Source organism: Lissotriton helveticus, chromosome 7 (genome assembly GCF_964261635.1).
Source record: "Lissotriton helveticus chromosome 7, aLisHel1.1, whole genome shotgun sequence".
Taxonomy (NCBI): Eukaryota; Metazoa; Chordata; class Amphibia; order Caudata; family Salamandridae; genus Lissotriton; species Lissotriton helveticus.
This window is the reverse complement of record NC_136068.1, coordinates 208,796,471-208,820,254: the sequence shown is the minus strand read 5'-3', so window position 1 is coordinate 208,820,254 and position 23,784 is coordinate 208,796,471.

Genomic DNA, 23,784 nt, shown 5'->3' with positions numbered 1-23,784 from the left:
TAGTGGATATTTATCCTCTGTTTGGGTGACCGGTTCCCGTGCCTACCCCCGCGGAAAAAGCCAGGCAGAACGGTTGTGGCGGAAAAACAAGGGAGACCCGAGGGGGCGCCAAGGTGGCCAGCTGTCTTACCTACCAACGGACTTCCTAGGCTGCGCCTGTCAGTTGTAGCCGACTCATATTTTCATCATGCCACAGCAGCTTGTGAATTCCTTCGAGGCTGAATCATGGGGCCTTGTGGGAAGTGTAGTCCCACCACATGAGACTACACGAAATTGAAGGCTGCACATCATGGGGGCGGAGTAAGGCTGCCGATTTAAACAACGTGACAGGCGGAACATTAACAGCACAAGGAGCAGCTGGAGAGGGGCGCTGAGGAAGGCAAAATGTGCCGAAATGCATTCGCCTGTGACTGCTGTTCATTAAAGTGCTCCTTTTAATCTCCTTTGTGGGTCACGTCTCTTTCGTTTGGAGGAGGTGGTAATGTCAGACATTCAGCGCAGAGCCAGAGCGCTTGACGTGTACCCCCGCCACTCAAGAGGTATGGACTTGCTGGCAAGCTCGTGTGAGCATCTTCTGTTGATTGCGGTAGCAATTATGTCCATTACCCACCAGGACGCCTGACCTACAACGTGGCAAGTAGATATTTATCCTCTGTTTGGGTGACCGGTTCCCGTGCCTACCCCCGCGGAAAAAGCCAGGCAGAACGGTTGTGGCGGAAAAACAAGGGAGACCCGAGGGGGCGCCAAGGTGGCCAGCTGTCTTACCTACCAACGGACTTCCTAGGCTGCGCCTGTCAGTTGTAGCCGACTCATATTTTCATCATGCCACAGCAGCTTGTGAATTCCTTCGAGGCTGAATCATGGGGCCTTGTGGGAAGTGTAGTCCCACCACATGAGACTACATGAAATTGAAGGCTGCACATCATGGGGGCGGAGTAAGGCTGCCGATTTAAACAACGTGACAGGCGGAACATTAACAGCACAAGGAGCAGCTGGAGAGGGGCGCTGAGGAAGGCAAAATGTGCCGAAATGCATTCGCCTGTGACTGCTGTTCATTAAAGTGCTCCTCTTAATCTCCTTTGTGGGTCACGTCTCTTTCGTTTGGAGGAGGTGGTAATGTCAGACATTCAGCGCAGAGCCAGAGCGCTTGACGTGTACCCCCGCCGCTCAAGAGGTATGGACTTGCTGGCAAGCTCGTGTGAGCATCTTCAGTTGATTGCGGTAGCAATTATGTCCATTACCCACCAGGACGCCTGACCTACAACGTGGCAAGTGGATATTTATCCTCTGTTTGGGTGACCGGTTCCCGTGCCTACCCCCGCGGAAAAAGCCAGGCAGAACGGTTGTGGCGGAAAAACAAGGGAGACCCGAGGGGGCGCCAAGGTGGCCAGCTGTCTTACCTACCAACGGACTTCCTAGGCTGCGCCTGTCAGTTGTAGCCGACTCATATTTTCATCATGCCACAGCAGCTTGTGAATTCCTTCGAGGCTGAATCATGGGGCCTTGTGGGAAGTGTAGTCCCACCACATGAGACTACACGAAATTGAAGGCTGCACATCATGGGGGCGGAGTAAGGCTGCCGATTTAAACAACGTGACAGGCGGAACATTAACAGCACAAGGAGCAGCTGGAGAGGGGCGCTGAGGAAGGCAAAATGTGCCGAAATGCATTCGCCTGTGACTGCTGTTCATTAAAGTGCTCCTTTTAATCTCCTTTGTGGGTCACGTCTCTTTCGTTTGGAGGAGGTGTAATGTCATATATATATATGTATATATATATATTTTTTTTTTTTTTTTTTTTTTTTTAAATTTGTATATATAAAAATACTTTTCTTACAAAAGACAACCTGTCCTTACTAGAACTGTCTGCACTGTTCTTGAAATTGCCCATTCAGGGCTTAATAACAACCATCTTGCACTTTAAATAATGGGAGAAAAAGAACAAAGAAAAATACAATCCCCTAGTGCTACAAATGTAATACTTGAAAAAAAGTTATTGTTGCTGTGTATATAAACAAAATGAATTTTTGTACATATAATGGTTAATCCATATGTTTTTAATCAGCACTAAGCACTTTCACAACACTCGCCACTTTTTAGCCTGTAATATTAATGCTATTTGCACATTACAAGATGGCCACTGCAATTCTGTAGAACGTATGTCCTTCTTTTATGTTTATTAAATGTTAAGGGGCAAATGGCTTTAAAAATGGCGACATTAACCATGCACTGTGTTACACTGACGAAGCCTGCTAAGGCGAAACGCGTCTGTAAGGGGTGAGGGGGGTTTGGTGTTATTAAATCGAGAAACCGGATACCAGTGTGCCTGCCTTCTTTTTTCTGGAACCCACAAGATTGGACACAGAAACGTGCGTTTATATATATATATATATATATAGGACATTTGGATCAGCTCCGTTCTGCCACTAGTCTGTGTTGCTTCCCTCCATGACAACATAGTGCATGAGGTAATGGTTCAGTCCACATTAGTTATCAAGCTCTCTTACCCAGCGAGTTATGACATTTTCTGAACACATGTGTACATCTGCCTAAAAATAAGTGCGCTTTAGTGTCAGCACTGGTTAGCCAGTGCTTTCATTTTCAAATTACTCCTTTTAAAGTTCCCCTTTCATTTCTTTGATTCTCCTCTATTTATTTTAATGTTTCCTAAAAGGATACTGCAGGTCTCCAGGCAGTGCTAACAGGTCGCTTGCTTGATGCTTATTTTATCTGCAGTGCGCATCCCATGTGGCCACGTCCCCTAAATCAGGAGACCATTATGGAATGCTGTTATCCGTAGTGTTAAACATCAAAACAAGTGCTAATACTGATTAGCATTCATTCCACCATTCAAAACAAGATCACATAACCCAATTAATATGATCAAGTGAATCTATTCACAAAAGAATTTTTTTAAATTAGAAAGTAAATCATTGTTTTAATATTCCAAGAGGGCCAGCATATTGGTTCTTAATATGGCAGCCATTCTAGATGGACACCCACTGCTATGTTTAGTTTTGTTACTGAAAACACATACCCTCTGTATTTAGACTGCAGCATGTTTCGTGTTGTGTCAGAAGGTGAATACAGTAATGAGTCATGATTCATGAATGGTACAGGCAAATGTGGGTGACAAAGTGAATGTATAATGACTCGGGTGCCTCAACCCATCAGTGACACAAAAAGACAATTCATTCATAAGCCAAACTTATTGGTACTACCAACACTTTTTCAATAAAGCAATAACTGTCTCTTTAAGGAATACGAGCTGTTTTAAAAAAAAAAATGTAATGTCAGAAAAACATAGCAGGGCGCGAGGTCTGCTTTCTCTCAGGGGCCCCACCCCTTAGTTATTAGCCATTGATAGAAGCTTTCAAAATATAATATGCCTTATTCATATCTATGATGCAGGAGGTTTTCTATGAATATCCATTTTGCAATGCAACTGATTATCTCTTTAGCAAAATTCTGGACAGGTCACAAAATGACGAATCTGCAATTTTTCACCCGCAATTTGTACTTATCCACTGATACATGAGGCACGTTGTTTCTTAGTTGCTTGACCATTGTGACCTTTCATCATGTGTCCCGCAGGACCTTTCCATTTGAGAGAATGTGTTCATACTCCATGAAGTGTACTGAATGTTCTGTTCTAGAGAACACTGCATGGAATTATGAGCTGCTTCTGTTTTTCGCTTGGATTGCTACAAAAATAAAATGTGAACAAAACACGTCTCAGGCAAATCACACTTCAACAGGAAGCACCATGCCTCATTAGGCACAGCCTACTTTAATATTTCCCAGCCCCAGCTCCAAATGTGCGAAAACAAGACAGATATTTAATTTAGAAATATTCTGAAAAAGTGACCTTTGGGAAGTGTTGTAACTAAATCTTGCACCGAGAAAAGTATTTGCCCAAATGGCTCAAATACGCTCTTAAAAGAGCAAGATTATCTGAGAAAATCTGCTCTAGAGGCACTTATGTGTTTCAATTGACTAGCCAAAAGAGGTCGTCAATTCAGGGAGAGGTAAGTTAAATGTGGGTATACGATCCAATGCTTTTCCCTGATAAATCTATATCCATAGGTTAGAGCTGGCATTGTTCAGACTCCCAAGACAACCTAGGCTGTCCTGACATCTGACTGCTGTAATGAATGGGTCTCAATAGAGCACTGAGATTTTTTAATGCATATTACCAATGGATCATTCTTATCGCCGATTTCAAAATGGTGCCTATTTTATTACAGGGAGTTCAATGTAGGTCCTGGATGGCCAGAGCCAGGGCAGATGCTCAGTATCTTCATATAAGATACATTTAAATAGAATGAATTTGTTGCAAAAGAAGAGATGGACAGGTAAATAAACAGGAGTCTTCTTTATTCAGTCTTAACACCATCACAGGTTCCAGTCAGCTGGAGTCAGCTGTAGAATGTTCATGCATTCCTGCCTGGCTCATACCAAGGTGGGAAGGGTGGGGGGGGGCGTACCATTGTGGATTACAACACATCTCCTTACATAGGGAAAGAAAGGGAGGGGAAGGGAAGACAAGTACTGGGCTAGTGTGAGGAATCAACAGTGAAACATGCAGATGTCACAAAGAATAACGATTCATATACATTGCAGTACCAAAAGGAGAGAAGCTATTTGAAACAGTAATCTCTTGCCCTACTAGGAGCAGATGTAGGTCTTAGCGATCTCCTAAGATTTGCGATGGCATTACCCCCCACGGGAGGGTGGACAGGGAAGTTAGGCGCCTCCCTGTGAGGGACAATCCTGTCCATGCTCCAAGTTTGTCCATTAGTTAAGGTAACTACATTTCTTCCCACTTTGACTAACTTTGTGGGCTCTGAGAATCTTGTAGCCTCTCTCCAACGTTGTTTTGGAAGATCTACACAGACCCAATCCCCTTCTTTGACCGTGTGAGATTTTACATGTTTAGTAGCGTCATATCTGACCTTGTACTTGGCTTGATGACTGGTAACCCGTTCCCTAATCTCATCACGGTTCACCGCATAAGTGTTTTGTCTTTTTACAGGGGGTGAGAGCCTGGTTTTGGGAACCCTCCCCTTAAGTGAGCTGAAGGGGGACACTCCTATGACCAGGTTCGGGGCTGTACGATAGGCCAAAAGAGTGTCTTGCAAGGTGTCCTCTGCCGAAATGCCTAAAATCTCAGCACTCTGTAAACATTATTTTATCATGCGATTCATGCGTTCTACCAACCTGTTGAACCTGGGACAATATAGCGTAGTCTTGTGGTGGGTGATACCCATTTCAGAGAGAAATTCAGACATATTCTCTGAGGTGAACAGTACCCCATTGTCGGTTTCCAAGATGTCTGGGATCCCCTCCTCAAAGAAACGTCTCTGAGGAATGTTATCATTACTTTACTGTCAATCTGATGTACACACTAGTATACAATCTACCTTGTGTGGTAGTCCACCAAGACTAATAAGAACTGTTCCTTCAAGGACTTTAGGTTGAGAGGACCAATAATGTCCAGGGCTAATTTGGACCATGGTTTGTCTGGCACAGTGACAGGAAAGAGGGGAGGTTTTCTCGTTTGTTGTATCTTGTCTGAACGGCTACATTCGAGACAATCCCTCACCGTTCTTTCCGCCATGGTATCCATCCCTGGCCACCAGTAATCCAGTCTTATTTTATTCTTGGAAAGACTGCGCCCCAGGTGACCAGCATGGACTAGGTCCACAATTTTTTGTCTCAGTGCTACGGGTGAAACGACTTTTACTCCCCTGCAAATCGTCCCCTCTTGGATGTTTAGTTCCAGTTTTACATCCCAGAACCATCTCAAAGAGGCGACAACTTTGCCTTTCTCATTTGGCCACACCTTGACAATAAAGTTTTTAAGGACCTTAATTTCTTCATTATTTTGTACACACTCTTCCCATTCATCTACCTTGAGGCTAGATAACTTCAAAATAACATCATCAGTTTCAACATGAGGTGGATAGTCATCACCCTCCATGGGTGAGCGAGATAGAAAATCCGCTACTACATTTTGGGAACCTGGCATATACTTAACATTGTAGTTGTACCCTTCCAGCCCCAACATCCACCTCGCTATCCTGGGTGTGGTCTTCTCAGACCCCTTGGTAGTGAACGCATACATGAATGGTTTGTGGTCGGTTTTCACAGTGAAGGGAATGCCCCACACAAAGAAGCAAAAGTGTTTGATGGCCCAAGCACATGCTAGCGCTTCTTTTTCCACTACAGGGTAATTGGCTTGTGCTCCTTTAAGGGCGGGAGAAGCGGACGCCACCACTTGTTCCTGGCCGTTTACCATCTGGGTGAGACTGGCACCCAACCATTTGTTACTCGCGTCTGTGTACAAGACCATGGGTTTGATGGGGTCAAACCTGCCCAACGACGGGGCTGAGGCAATGCTCTGCTTCACTGGGAAAAACGCCACCTGGCATTCATTGTTCCATACAAATGGGGTCCTAGCTTTGAGTAAAGCCCTCAAGGGTTCCACAATGCTTGCGTAATTTCTAACAAACTTTGCGTAGTATTCTGATAACCCCAAGAATGACTTCAAGTCAACACAAGGCCGAGCCACAGTTCCTTGAATAGCTTCAACTAGGTCAACCTTAGGTTTTATTCCGTCTTGGGAAATGGTTTGGCCTAGGTACTCGACAGACCCTACCCCAATTCGGCACTTGTCTCTCTTTAAGGTTAAACCTGCTGCCTCCAATTTGCTGAGTACTTCTCTCAAGATGGTATTATGTTCTTCCAGTTTTTTGCATAAATGAGAATGTCGTCCTGGAAACACATAGTACACTTAATGTCCTTCAGCACGTGTTGCATGATCCTTGGGAAGGCAGCAGCTGCAGATGCCAACCCAAAGGGCATGCGCTTGTACTGGAATGCTCCCAGAGGTGTTATGAAAGAGGTCAAGTGGCGGGAGTCTGGGTGTAGTTCCACCTGGTGTTAGGCGGACGAGAGGTCTAACACACTGAAACAGCTAGTATCTTTGATCAAGGTGAGAACTTCGTGAATGCGTGGCAGAGGGTGCCTGTCCACCCATATGTCACTATTCAGGTCCCTCAGGTCCACATATAATCTGATCTCTTTACTGGACGCCTTAGTTGTGAGGACAATGGGGGCCAACCACTGCAAGCTTTCTATGGGCTCAATGACTTCTTGTGACAGGAGTTTATCTAATTCTGCTCTGAGAGATGTTTGCATCATGTGAGGTACCGGTCTAACCTTGTGGGCCACTGGTTTAGCATTGGCTTTAAGCTTGATAGAATGCTGATATTTCCTTAGTAGGCCAAGTTTGTCAGTAAAGACCTTGGGAAAGTCGTTGCAGACCTCTGTCCCCCCACAGACTGGTCAACTAGTAGGACTTGGTGAGGGATATTGGGGTCTAATTGTATGCCCAGTTCCCTCTGGTGTTTCCAACCCAACAAGTTGGACCCCTTCTATATGATGTAAATTTTGCCCACTGTACTCCTCCCTTTGAACCCTATGTTCATGGTTGTCATGCCTAACAAGGGTATGGGGTCCCCATTGTGACCCCTATATATCAGGCTGCTGTGCGCCTTGTTGCCATGAGGGAAACAACTTAGTGAATGTCTCTGCTTCCACTAACGTTTAGGGTGAGCAGGAATCAGCAAAGACCGTCACCTCTCTTTTTATCCAAGGTGATAGTGCAAGACGGAAAGCTGTTCGTCTTTTCATCATCTTTTATTTGGAACACTAATTTGTTTTCCTGGGGGGCATCTTGTTCTATGGCCGAAACGGATTTGGTTTGGTGATCTTTACACATACTGGCCAAATTACCTTTTCTTCCACACTTATGACAGGTTACCAATCTTGCTTGACACCCTGCAAAGTTAGCTAGATGTGTAGTGTTACCGCATCTATAACATTTGAGTTTGGTGTCTGTTGGAAAGCCACTGGGACCTTTGCTCCTGCTCTCCGTAATGATCTCTGGTTTACTTATTGCATTTACTTCTGCGTTCTTGTCTCCATCCCCTTTCATCGCTACCATACAATCCACAGTGTGCTCCATTCCTACTGCTATGTCTATAGCTTGTTTCAGGTCGGGGCTAGCGACTAGTAATCTTTCTTGTATCTTTGTGTTGTTGGTGCACCTTACCAACTGATCTCTAATTAGGGAATCTTGCAATGTATCAAATTCACATGTATAAGCTAGGCCTTTAAGGGCTGCAATGTACGTTTTAACCTTCTCATTCTTCCTCTGTACCCTTGAAAAGAACTTATGCCTTTCCAACGCCACATTAATTGTTTTTCCAAAATGTTTTTCCAGTCTGTTGACTGCCGCTAGGTACACATTATCATCGTCATCGCTATCCTCACCTTCTTCTGCTGAGATATTGTCATATGTTTTTCGGCCCTCAATCCCTAAATGGTGGAGCAGGGTATATAGTTTCCTGAGGGCAGAGAATTTCCCCCCCCCCAATTGCTATAAGATAGGACTCTAATAGCCCGAACCATTGTTTACATGGTAGCTGTGGCTCTCCCACCTCATTGAGGAACGGGGTGGTTGTGACGTATTTGTACTGGCCTTTATGACGGAGTGGGCTGCACAGAGTAGGGCTTGAAAGGAGAACAGCTGTGAGTAGGTTTAAACAGTATCTTTATGTCCATAAGCTTAAGAGATCTGCAGAGACAGCCCTAATATGGGAGCTATGCCAACAATAATGATGCCCGAAGAAGGGAAATGAGGAAGGAAATGTAAAAATTGTCCCCAATAGCTAGCGAACGAGTCAGCTGTGCTTGTTAGCGTGTAGGAAAGTGACAAGCATGAGGAAATCCATGGACGGTAAGCTGTGCTTGTCAACGTGATTTGAAGCGACAACCGTGAGGGCACCAATCGTGGAAACAGCTCAAACCGGTTTAACTCAAAGCGTATGCCCGCACCAAGAAGGAAAACACAAAATGTACTTTTATGCTGTGCCTGTCAGCGAAAGAATGGGGACAGGCTGAAAGAATGGTGGTGAGGAAAGAGTTAAACAGCCCCATAACTTCCTTGAAGACTGCACCCTAAGCGCGTCTCACAGCCATCGACGTTGACGCCCTGAGGCGGAAGGCTGACGAACTTGAGCAGCGTGCCTCACTCTGGGAGAAACACCGTTTCACCGTCAGGACCCGATACGATGGTTATTTCTATTCCCTCAGACTGCGTGAAGAACGCTGAGGCTCCGCCGCTTCCCGGCACTTTCAAGAAGGGAAGGAGCAAACTTTCCTCCGACGTGGAAGCGCAGCAGCGGAAGAGACGGCAGGGAAGGATCACAGGTTCCCAGTCAGGCAAGGTGCTAACTCGCACAGCGCTTCGCCGCTTTATCCCATCCTCGTCGCCAGTGTTGCAAAAGAAGAGACGTACTGGTAAGTAAACAGGAGTCTTCTTTATTCAGTCTTAACACCATCACAGGTTCCAGTCAGCTGGAATCAGCTGTGGAATGTTCAAGCATTCCTACCTGGATCGTACCAAGGTGGGAAGGGTGGGGAGGGGCGGGGCGTACCATTGTGGATTACAACAGAACTCTAAATGTAAATAATATGCTTGGGGCCTGATTCCGAGCTTAGCCGATGGTCTGCCCTCTGAGGTAATGATCTGTCAATCAATGCACATCTGCTCAAAATCAATTTATCAACAACACCTGCAGTTGCAAGACACTCCACAAAACACACAAACCGTTTACCAGTCACAAAGCAAAGCAGAAGCAGAAGACCTAAGTCACTTTTTATTATCATGTTGTCTGGAAGAAGACAACCCAGATTCTCGATTCTCTGAAAATAAGTTAACTATTATGGTGGATGAGATCATTAGGGTTGAGCCACATGTTTTGGAGCCCTGGTCCAGATAGCAACCATGTGACAGAGAAGGCAAATGTGGGGCAGAATAGTGGATAAGATGAATGCTGTCTCCAACAACAGATGTTGACAAGAGGGCATCCTGGCTTCCAGGGCACCCTGTCAACTGGTGGTGGTCCTCCCAGGTCTCTCAATGTCATGCACAGGGAAGAGAAGGTGTTTTCCACTAAAGGCATTACAGGAATTCCAGGAGTCTGGAAAGTAAAAACATTAGCTCTCTATCACTAACAGATTCCTCTTCTCCACATTTGAATAGAAACCCATTCAAACAGAGGTAACATATTTTGAGCAGAAATCACACCCTCCCCTAGATAAACTAAGGATCTAACAATTTACTCATACCAATGTAAAATCTACCCGCTACGTTCTCATTTATATACCACATTATACATTATACCCCAAGTCATTTGTGGTGGTAGAAGTTAGAATAGAATATATCATTCCATCTTGTTAGGACTCTAAAGTTATAGGTCCGGTTTTAAGAATTGCAGCACACTTCATTGTGGGAGGTTATTTTTATTCATTGTTTATCATATTGTTCAAACAAATATCTTTTGAACCATAAGTAAAAGCTAAGGAATGGAGAAGTGCAGGTAGAATTAATTTTCTTATTTTGTGTAATAAGTAACACCTATTTACCATCAAACCTAATCACCCTTCACCTGTGCCTTCCAAATTTCTGGGACAGCTCATTCTGCTTAAAACTTAAATGTAAACATGGCCCTATTTGCTGTCATGATCACCAGTGGCCAACACTGATAGAACCAACAACCTTTGATCAACGCTGTAATGGACATCATGCTATATTCTAAAATACATATCCGTAAGGGGCATATTGGATTGGTTTCAGTTTCACTCTAAAGCCTCTGATGTGCCAAACATGACGAAAAACAGGACAAATAAGCCTTGGGGGCTTCAAGACCCACTAGTAGCAAGCATCAGCCATTTCCTGGCACACTTGTTATTCAGTGACTTTCCAGCCCTAAGAGGGTCCTCCTCAAGTCATAAAAAGTACTCAGCTTCAGAGGGAAGAGGCCTCCTTCCAGACAAGCAGAAACATCCTAATTCATTTCTGGTACTCAACCCACAAATACGGTAACATTATTAAAGACTTCCCAAAGGTGAAGACTCATCAGACAGGTAAGGATGCAGTCATGCACTTTGTTTTCTACCTTAAAAAGACTTGTGAACAATCTCTGGATAAAGAAAATGGCTAGAGTTTGCACAGGAAATTTCTGATAAGAAAAAGGGAATCTTTATTATTGAGAAAGAGACATTACAGTAAGTTGAACTCACCTAAAGGTAAAATATTACCCTTTTATGTGCATTAAAGAAATATTTTCTAGTAAAAGAAAGTTATCAAGATATAATTAAAATACACTACTTACTTGAAGGTCTTGCTTCACCTGGAGAATTGTCTCAATTCAGACTTGCTGAAAAAGAAAAAAAGATGGAATTACTGTTAAATTAGCAAACAGAATGGAACCTATGAAAACGTTTTGCACAAACTGCATCCTCAATGTATTGAAAGGTTGAAAGGACATGCAGGTAAACCTATGAATACGAGGAAAATAGAGTTGCACCTCTGTAGGGTGTATAGACAGCACGGCAACACAACCATCTTAAACAGGGAGGCTCTACCTATCAGTGACAAGGGGAGATCTTTCTTGAATCGCATTGACATTCTCAGGCCCTCCAGCTCCCTTTCTATATTTAATTCCAAGAATTCTGTTTCTGTATAGGCAATCCTATTGCCTAGATAACATATCCCTTTGTTCCCCATGGGAGCCCCACCATTGGAAGCTCTTCAGGGTGCAGCTTGGTCAGGCCACCTAACGGCAATAGGTGAGATGTATGTATATTCATAAAGAGTCCTAATACCATCCCGAAGTTCTCCAGAACTCGCAACAGTGCTGGGGTAGATGTCTCTGGATCCCACAAATAGACCAGTGCGTCATCAGTGTACAAAGATATAATGTGCCTTGTCCCTCCCACTTGGATTCCCCAGGGCCACTGGCTCCAAAGCAAAGACGAAAAGCAGGGAAGACAGGGGGCAGCCTGCCGCATTCTCCGGGCTAGCGGAAAAGACTGAGACACCACACCACCCGTCCACACCCTAACACCTGGGTCAGTGTTTAGAGTTTTATCCAGGTTATAAACCTGGGGCCAATCCCCACCTTCTCCAGGACTTGCCAGAGGTATTCCAATGCAACTGAATCGAACTCTTGTTCAATATCTAGGAACGCCAGTGTGCAGGGATCTTTATTTAGGTGTAGTAGATGAACTATATGGGACAGTCGGCGGAGATTGAACATGGTGTTTCTCTGCAGGATAAAGTTGCACTGGTCGTCGTGTATGAATGTTGGTAAGTAGGAAAGCAGGCTCTCTGTCAAGAGGCAACTAAAAATCTTAATGTCCACATTAAGGAGCGAAAGTGGTCTCTATGATGAGGCAACCACCGAGTCTTTGCCCGGTTTTGATACCAGCAGTATGAGGTCCTCATGCATGGTGGTAGGCAGGCGTGCCTGATGAAGTGCCTCCTGATATACCTCATGTAGTCTATTAGTGACCACATCAGCATAATTGGGGTAAAATCCAGCCGGGAGTCCATCACCTCTCAGGGTCTTAGCAGATTTCTGCTGCAGCATCGCTGCCAAAATGTCCTCTTTCTTAAAAGGCTCTTCAAGAGCTGCTCTTTTCTATGCTCCTAAACCTGCCAGAATAGCCACCCCATGGTCATCTGCTCCTCCAGCACGTTTTGCATACGCTCTACATAGATCGGCTCGAAATACTTCCTTATTAGCAAGCTGGGTGTTAACTAATGCTCCTTTCATACTGTGCAGCACCAGCACTGGATCCTGAGATTCTTGCTGCCTCACCAGTCATAGCAGCATGGCACCAGTTGTGTCCCCCTCTGCATGTAACCTCTGACGATATGCTTTGTATGTGAATTTTTCCAGTCTGCACTAGTCAGCTAAAAGGATTCCACTGATTCGCTGACAGTCTTTTCATTTTTGCAGAGGGTAGTTCTCTCTCTTTAGCTCAAGTATTTAGGACTCTCCACGGGCCAGATTGTGTTCTAACTGCTGATTGACCCCGTACGTGGTCTTTAGGCAGAGCCTACTAATCACAACTTTCATGGCGTCCCAGTGTTGGGCCTTGCTACACGAGCTACCCCAGTTCGCAGTGAAGTACTGGGATAGTTCCTCTCAGATTTTGGCCGTAAATGGTGGGTCTCTTAGCGCCTCTGTGCACAAGTACCACCATGGCACCACCGGTCGAGTACGTCCTCTCCCATGGACATCAATAGTGGGGAATGGTCAGATAGATAGAGTGCCAAATAGGAAATCTTCCTCACATGTTGTGCCAAGTAGAGACAATACAGTAGTCCCAATCATTACTCATCCCAGTGGCAGGGGTGTAGCAGGAGAACACTTTTGAAGGCGGCTTTCTTTACCTCTAAATATCTAGTAGGTTAAAGCCCGGGATCAGGTCTATGAGATGGTCTGTCATGTGTGGGTTCATGTTCCTGCACGGTGGGTCACTGCCAAGTAGTCCATTAAGTACACAATTACAGTCACCCGCTGCCACCACCTCAGCCGTCACATAGGGTGCAGCAGTTGCTATCATACCAGTAGTCAGAAAGTCTCATTGTCATTATTGAGAGCATACACATTCAGCAGGAACAGTTCGCGCCCAGCTAATTCCCCCAAAGGATTACAAAACAGCCTTCCGGGTACATGACATGCTCTCTATAGTGGAAAGGCACTGTAGGGGCAACCTATATCATGGCTCCCCAAGCATATCCGGAATATGAGGTTGCATACAACTGTCCCCTCCATTTATTGCCGAGACTCAGGATACAGTCTCCTCATACATGAGTCTCCTGTAGGAAGGCAATGGGTACACACTTTATCTTTAATTCCTCATAGCTGTTTAGTAAAGTCCGTGGCTTGAGGGAGCAGCTCTGCCGATTATCAAACACGGTCGCCAAGCTTCCGCTGGTCATCTTTGAGAACATTTTGTTTCCCTTCAACTACTTCAATTTGAGCTCCTGGGCCCCCCTACTATGGTCTGACAGATTTCGAAAATGCAGATGTGGTTAGGAGTAGGACAACGTCGTGTGGATACGTGGAACCTTGCCTGCCCTGTCTGCCTCCATATGGTAACATAATATACCACAATAAGCCACTACATTACCAGGCTCAAAATCAAGAGATGAGGAGATGAAAACATGAGATGCTGTGCCTGTGTTGTGATTGTATGTTGAAGAAAGCTCTCTTCTATGTCTATGCCCAAATGCCCTCAAAATCATGATGCGATCCCAGAAGTTCAAACATTAATACTGAACACAGTCTGTCCATCCTTTTCAATTAAAGGGCATCGTCCGCATGCACAAATTGGGTAATTCAGTGAGACGGTGCATGTCCTCTGGCACTGGAGCTCAGTCATGCAAAATGGCGACCACAAGCCTGATTCTGAGCTGTGATGGCTGCTGCTCATGCACTTACTCGTAGTTTTAACAAATTATTGCATGTGCAATAGACCCAACGAAATCATTGAACAAGGTGCACAACTTCTTACTGTCCTTATATGCTGTTTGATACACAGCTATATAACTCAGTCCCCACCTCATTGCATTGTAGCAAAATGCCTTAAAGCGTCATGTGAGCTCTACACAACGAATAAATATGCAGCGCTGTGGTGATACAAGTGTAGTATACAGTGGTCTGAAGACAATCGCTGTTCTTCTAAGAGAGCTTGGCTTATTCAAGACTCAGCCACTTTTGTTCTGTTTTCTAACTGGCAACAGGAGATGTAAACCATAACTTTCCAAGTTTATTATCATAATCCATTACTTTGTGCAGTCAGACAGAGTGTGCCTCCCATCTGAAGCAACCTTAGCGTCCTCCTCTCTGCCTGCTCCCATTTCCACAGCGGACCTCCTTCCACAGCACCATTGGGTAAATTTGGCCCCTCATACTTGCACCCCCCGTACGCTTCAAAATGACCCCATGCTGGGTTCACGTGGGGGTAATGGGGCACAGAAGTCTCAGCGCTGCCAGGCAGATCTGTAGCATTTACTGCCAGCGCCAAATTTACTGGCGAGTGACACGACCACAAATCCAAGAGAAGGCACAAGAGCCTTTCCTTACTGTTCTCTACAGACTGTGCAAGGCATGGGCCGCGTCACGGCCACTGCCATATTAAGATCAGGCAAGGGTGGCAATAAAACTTTTCTACACGGCGGAGGCAGAGTTTTAGGCCGAACTTCGTTCTACAGGCGGAGTGCGGAGTGGCAAAAACTCCGTCCGCGGAGCGGAGTTCACTACACAACCCTTAACACAACATCATTTGAGGTATGCATGACCTCTGCATCTTTTTTTTTTTTTTAAGTTTCCTTGTACACTGACGTTCTACCTCAGGAGTTTGGATACCTCATCTGCTATATTTCTCACTCCAATAGATCATCAGAAGCTCCGAGCAACCAGGCATGGCCAGCCATAGCAGGTCAGCAGTCATCATCCATCCCACGAAAGACAGCTTCCATTCATACAGGCAGCTATCATTTCTCATAAACAATATGAATAACCAAACTGCATTATCCCCCCCCCCCCCCATCCCCACGGGCAGGCACATAAACTTATCCTGTCTAGTGTTAGGCTGTGATGAACCGGTGTGTACCAATCCATTTCCAATGTACACTTACCAAACCAAGAATACAAAAAACAAGCACCTAAACGCTTTGCTAAAGAACAGCATACTTTTGTGCCCATGAGATATTATTTCAGTGAAGTTCAATGCTGTTGAGGTCCCCCAACACGGTTTTATTCTTGAAATGCCCTGGCTTGCACTTCATAATTCAGACATCAGTTGCGAAAAGTACATGTCACATTTCCATCAGAGTTGTGTCTCTCTCATTGTATCACACATTGGCAAGATCAAGAAAGAATTGAATGGTAAACAACCGTTACAACGCAACTTTTACAACGGACTACTTTTACAATGCAACTTTTACAACGGACTACTTTTACAACGCAACTTTTACAACGCAGGATCCATTACAACGAACTACCATTACAATGCATTTTTTTACAACGCAATACCTTTACAACGCATACCATTACAACGTAAGTATTTTTTAATTATTTAAAAAAAAATAAATACACATTTACAATTTACATTAAACACATGTAACTCAATAAATTGAGAATACACAACAACACTGTTAAAAAGAAGCAAATAATTCAACGAGATGGAGGTTACATAAAATGAACACAATTTTTAAGAGAAAAGTGTGGCTAAATTAATCTCTACGCGCGTTTCGGCGAACCAGCGCCTTCTTCTGGAGCAGCCACGATAGTATTTTAAAAACACGAAATATATTGCTGTAATTCGATGACGCAATCTGGTCTGTACGTCCAATGAGTACCCTTTCTTTGTTTATGTTATGTAGATATTCTATTTTAATTGAGGTTTGCAGATGGATATTCCATAAACACTGATGTGATTCGTTGGTCTCGAATGTTGATTTAAATTTCTATATTTCCTTAATTAAGGAGTAGGGGTTCATTTAGACCCGCCGCCCGGAGTTAAAAAGTAGTGGCCGCAGTAATGCGTATTTATGTGAAACTGGAAAGGTATGATCCTCCTGATGTGGGGATAGTTAATTGTGATGATTGCCTTTTTGGTTGCGCTCAGAGGCGGTTGATTCAGATAGGCCATCGTTCGTGGAAGGAGCATAGAACCCCCGTGTCCCGCCGCCGGATTTTTGGAGCCCTGTTGATATCTATTGGACAGGGAGTTATTTTAAAATCATCTGAATCAACCGCCTCTGAGCACAACAGCAGACGAAGGAGGAAGCACCGACGTGCTGGGGGTTGATTGGACCCTCAAATACCCTTTGTCTAGAGCTGGCTCATGGGGCACTGACCCCTCCCTCTAAAAGCATACTACATCAGGAATTCTGATAGTGTTAGGAACTGTGTAAATATAAAATATATATCTATACACATTGATAAGACAAGTAACTTCACACTTATCTGTACATACACCTTAGTATATATCCTTTTCCTGTGGTGAGACACTAGTGAGTGACAGGGGATCTGTCCCCGGTCCTGACGAAGGGGCATTACGCCCCGAAACTTGTTGACCCACACAGGAGAGTAAGCCCATTAACTTGCTTTATCTCTCTGAACCACATTTTTTAACAATACCAGCCAGTGCCTATTAAAAAGTTTTTTCTACCACTAGGCCAGGTATTTTTTAACATCACTTTTGTGTATCACTCCTGACCCCACTGACACTCACTCCAATTCACTCACATAGCACCCCCATTTAAAGGTGCTCCAGCGTAGTCGCTTGTCGCAGCACTGCCCCGTCCCGCAGCGGGGCGGGAAGACCCCGATGATGAAGCATGACACCAAGGGCCCTTTTGGTGTGTGAGGGGTATTTTAACATGCATTGTGTATTCCACTAACATCAGGATACACACTAACTCTACGTGAGGTGGAACTTATTGATTGACTGTACTTCAAAAAAGAGGAGGACGAGCCCACCTTGGTGTCACCCCGCACCACCTCTTCACTCACCCCCTTTTGATTTTTCCTACTATAATTTGTATTAGACATCCAGCCATAGAGAAGCTGTAATAACAAATTATTTTTAAAAGGTGGCTTAAGCCTTCACTTAGAACTATTTATTTAATTTTTATCCATATAGGCATGGGCATGTCAACATGTAAATGTTGGTCATGGTTTGTGAGTATATACCATGTGCATAGATGTAAAAAAACAGAAAAGAAAACATTTGCCTACTTTCCATTGTGACAGCTAGGGTAGTCCTTTAAAAAGATTGAAAACATTCATACTGCATTTCCAATCAGAATAAATGCATATATAGGTTGAAATGTGTTGGGCAAAAAGTACATGCCTGATTTAGTTTGGAGGACATGTTACTCTGTCATAAATACGCATTATATTCTATACCATTTGTAATAAAATGGACAGAATACAGGATATGCATCACATTTGTGACAGAGTAACCTGTCGGCCAAATCTAATATCAGGTACTTTGCCAGATGTGTGAGTTAGGCCCTTTTTTAGAGTTTGACAGACACAATACTCCGCCTCAAATTTGACGGATATCCTGTGATCCTTAATCCAAGTATACGATTATATAATCCACTTGTAATAAGGCAGACAGAATATCCTTGATATTAGTAATCGAACGTCCTTTGTTCCCAAATCACAATCAGTTCCTTTATAATGTCACTTTGTGAGATTAGTATGGTGAAAGGCATTATGTTTGGGCCTCCTTCATGGGTGTGCCTTTTCTAATTGAACTCAGTAGTGTGTAACTGATTTCTGTATATCTATGCTTTCAACTTTCTCCCGAGCTAGCGAGGAAAACATTGGCCAGACTTTGGGGGACATGGAGGAGAACCACTGGGAGTTGGAAGGAGGGACACCAACACAAAGTGATCTAGTGGCATCAGGGGCAATGAGACATCTGACTCTGAGCCTCCAACTTGGGCCAGCCCCTTGTGGTAGTGGACAAACCAACACCAGATGTACTGTCTGTTCCTGTGTCAGCCAACACTACTAGAACCAGCAGCACCCTCACTCCTGTACCTCCGGAAAAGAGCCAACTACCAGTCCAGAAAAAGGCTGCGGTCTCCTTTGCCCCATGCACCTCTCCCCATGTCACTGTCCTGCCAGCACTGGTATCAGAAGAGGGACTGGAAGTTCATGAGAACATCTCTGTTGGGCAGATAGCATTGTTCCAAGCCACCCTTAGTGTTAGTCAGCAACTCGCCCAAGTAACACACAACTGGATAGTGTTAGCTCTGCCCTATTATTCGTAAAGAGATTTTTAGTGTGTCTTAGTGTCTCGGACATCAGTACCTCTGACACAACTGGCCCTATTCCTCCTTTTGCCCCAGTCCCCCTCCAACACAATTCAACCCCTTGCCCCCATTGAAAAGTCTGTCCCCATTCCACCACCTTTACACATTCTAAGCCTTGTCCCAACAATACCCGGAATCAATAAAACTTCCCATATTCACAAACAATCCCATACACTTGCTATTCATGTTGCCCTCTCTCCACAGAACCAAGTGCTTTGCCCTCCTAAACAATTTTCAAAACCCCACCCATCCCCATTGTTACAAATAGTGGGAAGGGAAACAAATTGACTGGAGGTATTCTGGAAAATATTGAATGTGATACGACACTATTTGTTTAAAACCCACCCTCAACTTTGTTTTTTTTGTAACTTTTTTTGTAAATATTTTGCATTATACCCAGAGGAGGAAGATTTTTGTTTTCTCTTTTTTTCCAATTATAAAAAAACTATCAGTTTGAAACAAATGTGCTAGTTGTTTGCTTGAAGATATATTCTGGCAGATGCATCAAAAATCGGTATTCCTAGTCGTTATTAGCGAAAAATAAGGAATCGCTAATAAGGACATGCAAACCGCGATGCATCAATAAAATCGCTAAATATTACCGAATCGGTAAAAATCGGTAAAACTTTGCGAGATGACTGCGAGATACCGATTTCACAAGTACCGAATTAGCAAATACCGAATCGGTATCTGCGAATTCGGTATTAGCGAAGTCAGTATTAGCGAAATCGGCAAAAACACGCGGCGCTTCGGAAGCAGGCTGATGATGTCACAACCAGGAAGTAGCTCAGCCCATGCTTCACTCGGTGCCCTGAGGAGCTCAGAGGAGGAGGCAGAGCACAGGAGCAGAGGAGCATTACATAGCCAGCAGTGACCAGAACCTGCACAGCAGTGCATCATGGAGAAAGAAGCACCCAAGGGAAAGGACAACACCAGGAAGATAAAACGAAAGTTTTCTGACAAGGAACTTGAGATTCTGATAGAGGGTGTCAGCAGCAGGCATGAAAAACTGTTTGGCAGACTGTCCCTGAAGGTGCCAGAGGCGGAGAAGCGCAGGATGTGGCTGCGCATCAAGGACAGTGTGAATGCTGTGGGAGTCACCCACCGCGGCATCGAGGACCTTAAAAAACTGTGGTACGACCTCCGCAAAAGGGCTAAGGAGAAGATCGCGGAAAGAGTGAAGGATGCGGCTGGCACAGGTGGTGGGTCCTCAAATGTGACACCGAACACAGCCCTCGAGGACCTTGTGGAGTCGACCATCGAACCAGAAGCTGTTGTGGGGGTCACCCAACTGGACACCTCAGGTGCTGCGGAAGGCGGACAAGGTAAGATGCATGCCAGCGCAGATATGCAGCGTCTTGTCAACCCCTGCCCATTTCCCCAAGCCTAACACAGTGCACAAGTAGCTGTGCCTAAAGCACAATCCCTCAACAGAGTATTGCTTCATGGGAGTTGTAGTCATAACATGAAAGGGTTCCTGTCTGACCCCTGAGGTCCATGACATGAAAACAGCAGTCAAGGGCCAAATTTAAGTTCCCATATGTCCTTTATGTAGATGACTAAAGCATAAAATTACAATATCCACAAAATCATAACAATGCTCTGTTTCACACACAGATGCCTCCCCCATGGAATCAGATGACAGCACCCGCCTAGTCATCTGTGAGACCCCAGTGGTGACCGATGCGGAGAACACGCTGGAACATGGAGGCAGTCCTTCCCCTTCACCACCACCGCAAACATCACCACCACCACCAGCACCGCGGACAAGAACACCACCACCACCACCGCGGCCAAGAACACCACCACCACCGCGGACAGCAACACCAACACCACCACCGCGGACAGCAACACCAACACCACCTCCACCTCCACAAGTCCTGCCAACCACACATAGCCGCAGGGCAAATGTCCCCTCCCTGCAGGAGATGGAGACGGAGCTGAGGCCAGCAGCCACAAATGTACAGCAGCAGGCTGTCGTCACCCCAACCACACGAACAGCAGCACGTCTGCGAGCTAGACAGTGGGCCGGATCCCTGGGTAGGGCTGCAGTGATAACAGTAGATCCTGCAGATGTGTATGGAGTCGTTGAGAGCCGGATGCTGCGTGTTCAGCGCCTGCAGGCAAAACACATGGGTGCAATGAAAATTAGCATGACAAGGATGTCCAACAGATTTTCATCAATGACTGACGCTGTGCGAGAGCTGACCACAGCCGTTGCAGAGGGCAACAATGACATTAAGGTATGCCTACAGGAACTAACATGCGCTGTTGTTGCAGGCCAACGGAGTGAGCGCAGGAGACATGAGCAGTACTCACTCAGTACCAATGCCACAATTAAGGCCATCAAGAAGCTGTGCAACAGCACAGCTGTGGTAGCCCACAGATCGGTGTCCCTGCAAGTGGACATGGGCCATTATTGTGGGGATGTGGCAAGGACCCTCGAGAGAGTGACCACTGCAGTGGAGCATCTTCAGTCTGGAACTACCAGTATCAGCAGTGCGGGAGGGGATGAGGTGAGTGAGGCAGCCTCAAGTGTGAGCAGCGTCACCATGCCTGAGATAAGTGGGAGGAGGCACAGCGTGCGAAGTGCACCAGCCACTGTGAGTGATCAAGGAGATGTGGAGGAGACACGGGACAGGAGGCTGGGTGTCCGTGGCAAACATAAATAGCCATGATGCAATGGCTCCCTGGCCATGGTGAGGTAACCATGGGCCAACTGTAGTGCCACATGCAGCACCTGTGTTGTCAATGGACATTTTCTCTTTTGTTTTAATTTACGCTGCGTCATGTTTCGGTTACATTAATCAGCACCAGTCAGGTGTCAATGGGCATTAAACCCTTGCAATGCATATCATCTTGTCATGGCTCTTTCTTACCTGTCTCAGAAGTGATGCCGTGTGATGTATGTCCGCCTCCTTTGCCCTTCTGCTGTGTTGGGCACATGTGCCTGTCGGTGTTGGGGGGGTTGCTGTGCACGTAGCTCGTCCTCACCGTACACCTCTACGGGTATCCCCCTTCTTGTTGCGATGTTATGCAAGATGGCACAGACCGCTATGATCTGGCAGCAGGTCACTGGGTCATACTGCAAGGCACCTCCTGTCTTGTGCAATATTCTGAAGCGACTCTTGAGGATGCCGAATGTGCGCTCTACAACATTCCTTGTGCTGATGTGTGCTCCGTTGTAGCGCTGCTCTTGTGGTGTTGCTGGGTTGAGGTAGGGAGTGAGTAGATACTCACGCAAGGCGTAAGCTCTGTCACCTGCAAGATGGGGAGAGTATGGTTAGCGGCATGAATGCTATGGTACATGTGGGGATGGATTAAATGGTGTCGCATCAATACGTGCCTAGTAGGTGTCCAACTCCAAAATCACCATTGATCAGGCGCCTGTGGATGCCACTGTGACGGAAGATGTATGCGTCGTGTGTGCTCCCTGGGAATTGGGCTGCGATGTCCGTAATGATGTGCTTGGCATTGCACACAACCTGCACATTAATGGAATGGTATGACTTCCGGTTGCGGTAGATGTATTCGGTGGCTGAGGGAGGACAGATGTGGACATGGGTGCAGTCGACACACCCTATCACATGGGGGAATTGGGCCACCTGGTAGAACTCACGCTTGATGTGGTTCAACTGTTGGGGGGTCGTGGGGAAGTGGATGTGGCGATGTATCGATGCTAGCATGGCATCCAGGAACCTGTGGAAGAAGCATGGTAGTGCGCTTTGTGACACGCCTCCGGCCTCTGCTATTACCCCCTGGAAGCTTCCAGACGCCAGCAGGTACAGGCTGCATAGGACCTGGACATGGGCTGGTATTGCGTGGGTCCTAAGGGTTTGGTGCTGGAGATGTGGTTCCAGATCTGCTGTTAGATGCATTAGCATGGCAGGGCTGAGTCTGTACTTATCGTACACCTGCTCCTCTGTTTGCCCCAGCAATGTGATGTGCACCTTGAAGACCCTATCCTGGATCCTCCTCCTTCGCTGGGCCAGGGCATTGATTCTCCTCCTCCGAGCAAGCACGTAGGGGGCAGCCATTTTGAGTGACTAACAGGGTTTCCAAGGTCATTTTGAAGGGTTACTGATTGTCAGCACCTGTCAGAAAAAAAAAAGGATTTTTTTTTCATCATTTGTATAACTTTACCTCCAGGTTGAGATTCCCCTTATTTTGCTCATGCTAAATAGCGATTTTTGAGCTTTTCGGTATTTGCATTTTTTGATGCATTCCGTTGCAATTCTTTAATAGCGATTCTGTATTTTCGGGGCCTGCTTTGGTATTCGTTATTTTCGATTGGCTGGATAGCGATTCGGTAATTTACCGAGGGGAATTTTTTTTGCGATTCTTTAATATTTACCGATTTGTGTTGGTGCATTGCATTTAGGGGTTTTGCGGTCGGTATCGGCCTGTTTTACCGAATCGCTATTTTACCGGGAGGTATTTTGCTTGATGCATCTGCCTGATTATGCTTTAAAAATGCCAAACTATTTCCATATCTGATTGCATATTTCAATGTTTACTGGTATGTTAACTACTTAATTCTATTTCCTCATCTTACTATTTACCATGTGTTCCATTGGTGGAAACGTAGTACATTCCCTTTCCCATATGTGTTAAAGAAAGTGGTAGTTTTGTTGTGAGAGCCTAGTGTGAGTGGCATTAGTTGACTATGGCCACTGGCTGTTGCAGATTTTGAATGCCAACATTCAAAATCTGCAACAGCCAGTGGCCAAGTACACCAGAAGCCATCGAATTTAGTGATCAATATCTCGAACACCAACATCACACCTACACAAGTTAAAGTTTTGGAGAAAGGACTCTCATTTGTCCCCACTTATAAATCTAATGAATTGGAGACACAAGTCTGCTTGTATAAATTTATGAGGTCTCTCAGGCTCAAACATTCTTTCCAAAACGTTTGTGTTCCACAAAGCGATGGTGACCCTGGTACATTGTTGGACCTCCGTCCTAAGAGCAATTTCTTAGCTCCAGTGAGCCACAAAATGCTAGACACAATCAAAC